Below are 5,256 nucleotides of genomic sequence, written 5' to 3' on the forward strand. Positions count from 1 at the left end.
CCCCAATTGAGCTTCCTATATATATATATATATATCAACGCGGATTTGCTACCACCATGGCTAGCTATGCACCCCTTCTTTGCCACTAGATAAAGAGAGCAGAATGTTTGGATGGTACACGATGGAAAAGGCTGGCCATTGGTATCTTCTCACGGTTGTCAAGCTCCGTTAGAGGTGTTAGGCAGCCTTGGTGTTGCTAGCTGTAAGAAAGAAACAATAAAGCATGTAGGATTGTATTACAGAGGCAAATCCATTTGGAATTACAATGCTGAAAAATGTAAGTGAAAATGACGAAGCAAAGAGCATGGTATTACAGCCGGAACTGCGTTTGAAATTCCAGTAATGGCTGGCGTTCGTTTTGACATGCTTTTGAAACTGGTTGCTCCCTTTCGTTGTACCGACCAGAAAATGTGTTGTTTCTCGTGTTCAGTTGATGTGCTAGCACGAGTGTACTTCCAGTAGAAAGAGTGTATTTCCAGTAGGTTGAGTATGTTGAGAGGAAAACGAAGAAGCAACGAGTATTGTATTATGGTAGCAAATGCGTTTGAAATTATCATGCTGAATGTGGCGTTCGTTTTTTCGATAAAAGCTGTCTGATCTCTTGTACGTGATTATTTTGCTCTGCTAGACTAGTTGTTTTACAATCGAACCTGCATACGGGTGTTAGAAAAACCAACACATGGACACGGCGCATGGAAGAATAACTGCGTGTCTGCTGATTGTGTCTATGTATAGTATGGAATGAGCTGGCTCTTGCATTGTTTTCACGGTGGCTGCGGCACCACTTTGAATCGTTAGATTGTTGCTCAACAATTCTTTCGACCAATGAAATGAAGAAAAAAGTGATCATGCATACGAACCATTGAAACTGCAGCTGAACCGACCAGTCAATTGGACGTTTCATTAGACATGTTTCATTCTTTTCTTATAATTCCATCGGCAACATTTTCCCCGCCGCACGCCATTTATGGAAGAGAAGCACATGTGTCTTATTCAATGTGAGTAGGTTAGTCGATCGAGGAGGACGATGTTGGCGCCCAAAGTGAAGATGAAGACTTCAAGTTGACCGTACGCGACGCCTTCCGAACTGAGATGGAGGAAGAAGCTCGTCGGGCAAAGCTTCAAGAAAACCTGCAGGTGAACAATGCGGCACAACTCTATTCCTCCAGAAATTCGTTTCCTTGTCCACGATCCCATGACCAAACCACCAACAAAAGGCCAGCTCTGCACCCCATCTTGATGGCATCTAAGAACTCATCGTTTGCACAAAGAAGCATGCACTCCGATGGTTCCCTGGCAAGATGGAGTGAACGACAACCCCTTCAGGCTTCAGGCATGCGGATTCCCAGACATTTACTACTCCTAAGTTCTAACAAACTTTTTTTGGCTCTTGACAACAGAAAACGAAAAAGATGAGAAAACATTACATTCAAGGTCATGTGAAATCATCAGTAGCAAATCATGTGATGGACGCGAACACATCTAGTGCTCGGTGGAAGAAAATGACTAAGAAGAAGAAAGAATGGAAGAAACTCAACACGGCACCTCAGTGATCAACGCTCAGCTGCGGCATAGGAGCCGAACAGCAGGCACAGGCATGCAACCCAGCCGCCGATTCAGTTCGTCGCCGCGAATGCCTGCCTGCAGCTGCACAAGTACTGGAGATGAAGACTCTGGTCAGGGCTCCCGCAAACGCCGAAGCGACCATGCATAGAGCTCCCCACATTGGCACCGTGTAGTGCAGCCATCTCCTGTAGCCGCCTCATGGTGTGCACGCCGCCTCCTCGTCCCGCCATCCATACGCTGCCGCAGATGTTCTAGCAGGTGCACTGCGTCCACGATGTACAGGCCGACAACGAGGAGCGAATCACCCGAAGAAGCATCCTTCGTCACCCTTGCAGCGCCAGTGCCCAGCGCCACCGCTCATGTGTGACGGCGGCGACAGCCACATATATGCACATCGTTTCCCGTCGTCACGGATGATGAGGACGTGTGGTTGGTCTTGTTGGTGGAGGCGTCGGCGGCGAGTGTGCGTACGTACCGCCACCGAGTCGAATGCAGCCAGCTGCTCCCTCCGATAGCGCGCTGCAACGCCGTGGAGTAGCACGACGACAAGCGAGAGTGTGATATGTAATTAGTTTAGCATGAAGGAAAGGGAGCGAACGGTAAAGCATCAAAGGGGACATCATCTAACCTGGCTTAGGCTGTGAAATCTGCCAGCAATGAATTTGCTTTACTAGGCTACTTACTTCAACAGAGAAGGGAAACATACTACATGGATGCAACGATTAACAAGAGAAACGTGAGTGAGCCATGGCTACGATTTTATGGTGGGATAAGGTCTTAGCTGCTATTGTAATACATAATGTCGTACAGTTAGCTTTGCGTCACTTTTTCCTTGTAAAATAGCAGAACTTTGTACATCAAGTTTGCAATGGAGAAGGGAGTGTAGAGTTTTGCTGTGGCATCAGTTTGAAAAGTGTGCTCCCAATACAACGGCGTTAGTGCCTGCCGTTGGAAAACCGTGCTCCTGAGGTGAGATTTCATGTTCTATATAGCAGATTGGACGGCTGATGGGGTATGCATAGCTAGCCATGCGGGTAGCCCACTATTTTGCATATATATATATATATATATATATATATATATATATATATATATATATATATATATATATATAGAGCCCAACTATTCTCGAACCCCCTTAAGAGTGGTTGTAGAATAGTTATTCTCGAACCCCTGAACCAACCGAACCAACTAGGAAGCAAACTTCCTGCCACGCACGCCTCCCACCTCCCGCCCGCGCGCCGCCCGCGACCTCCTGCCGCTTCGCGCGCCGCCCGCGACCTCCTGCCCCGCGCCTCCCACCTCCCGTCCCGCACGCCACCCGCGACCTCCCGCCCCGCACCGCGCCGCCCACCTCCCGCCCCGCCCGCGCCGCCCACCTCCCGCCCCGCGCGCCTCCCATCTCCCGCCCCGTGCGCCGCCCGTGATCTGGCCTGCACTTCGCCGCTGCCCGTTACCCGTCCTACGCGCTGCCACCACCGACCTCCCGGCCGGCGCGCCGCTGGCCGTGTACTGCCCTATCGACCGAGCGCCGGAGTTCACCGGGCGCTCGACACAGGGAGTCGACCCATGCCTGTTGCCAGATCTCAGTTTATTCCCTATGAGAAAAATTAAAAAAAACTAGAGTACAAAAAATAGGAAGTTCACATCTACAAAGACTCCGTAGTTCACATCTGCAAAACTTGGATGTTCACATACACAAAAATTGTAAGTTTGGAAAGATCTCCAGATTTCAAAAAATCAGGAAGTTCACATCTGCAAGACTTGGTTCACACTCGCCGAATTTAGAAGTCCACTTTTGCCAAATTCAGAAGTTCAGAAGGCTGTTGCATAACTAAACATGAAAAATCGGAAGTTCACTTCGAACGCAATAGAAGTTCACATTATTTTTGGAAGTTCACTTTGAACAAAAGACAAACACAACTCGGAAGTTCAATTCGAACATGTGGAAGTTCATAAAATATTTTCAGAAGTTCACTTGCCACCATCAGGAAGTTCACTTACCTCTGTATGAACTTTCACTCCCCGTATAGAAGTTCATATATGAAATTGAAGTTCACTCCTTACAATGTTGAGGTCCATCTGGAAGTTCAGATGCAGATAAGGGGAAGTTCAGATCTGTATCCAGAGAAGTGCAGATGCGACGGAAGTTCGCTATATTTTCTGAAGTTCACTTCAAACTAGACTAAAGTTTCGGAAGTTCGCCCTGTACAATATTGAAGTCCGTCGGGAAGTTCAGATTCAGGGGAGAAGAAGTTCACATCCACAGAAGTTCGCTATAATTTTATTACATGCCTGAAACTTTTATACCGCGATCGGAAGTTCACTAATGGATATAAGGAAGTTCACTTCTATAGTTCTATATTCGAGCACCTCATGCACTCTGTTTTTCTGGACGAAAATCATACGCATAGAAATCGTCCGTACAACCACCGATTGCGCAAATCGACCAACTCAACGTACAATTAGCACTAATATAACTCTACTAATACTCCAACATATCGCAATGCCACACCTAATCAATCTAGATGAGGCAATTTCGAAATGTTCTTATGTCGGCGTTATCTTCACTTTTATGTATTTCTGAAATTAAACTAAAACCATTTAGAATTTGGAAAAACATTCAACATGAAAAATATTCGCCTAATCAATATATTTTCAACGCAATATCATTTGGAACATTCCGATAAGTGGTTCGGAAAAAAGCCCCAAAAACAGTTCGAAAAACCGAGAAGTTCGAAAAACGTAATCACGTATTTTCAAATCTGCTCTTAAACTATAAAGAATTTAGAAAAGTGTTCTTCATGAAAAAGGTGCGCCTAGTCAGCACCTTTCCAATGGCATATCATACGCATCATTCCGATAAACGGTTTGAAAATTGGAACGCCAAAACTGTACATAAATAGAGAAATCCGCGAAAACGCCGTTTTGTATATTTCAAATTAGTTTTAATCAATATAGAAATTGGGAAAACAATGAACACGAAAAAGTTGCGAAATTTCCGTGGGAATCCAACGGTATATTATACGCATCAATCCGATAAGCGGTTTGAAAATCATCATGAAAATACTGTCCGCACGAACATACAATTCTGGTATTCCGTCGAGAAGTTCACTAGGAAAACACCCGGAAGTTCAGAAAGGGTTCGAGAATAGTTATTCTCGAACCGGTTCGAGAATAGCAGACCTATATTAATAGGCCCAAAGCAACTCATGCATACCCAAAAGCAATTGGATCACCACAGGTGCATATTACACGCACCCTTTATTAACTTCTACTGATTTCAGGATGTTACAATCTACATCTATTACAGAGTACATAGGTATAATACTACTTGGAGATGTATACGGAATACGCACACCATACCGTGCCGGCATTGGTCGGGATTACGTTAATTCCTAACACACAGCTACTGCACAAAAGCATGTAGTTTCCTGAAGCAAACTGAGGACGGTAGGACCGAGTCAAACGAGGTGGGCGGCGTGAGATTGCTCCTGGACATGCGACCCACAGTGTGGCGCGCTCCTAGCCCTGTCCACGTACTGAAGGATCGCCAGGACCGAGCTTATGGTTGACGAAAGAGTCGGCCACCGTGGCCTCGTCGCGTCGTGCAGAAAGTGGAGAGGCGTCGAGCTCGTCCCGAGCTTTCCGCGGTGGGCGGCTGCACACTGGAGCAGGACGAGGTTGTGC

This window comes from Lolium perenne, chromosome 6, assembly GCF_019359855.2.
Source record: "Lolium perenne isolate Kyuss_39 chromosome 6, Kyuss_2.0, whole genome shotgun sequence".
Taxonomy (NCBI): Eukaryota; Viridiplantae; Streptophyta; class Magnoliopsida; order Poales; family Poaceae; genus Lolium; species Lolium perenne.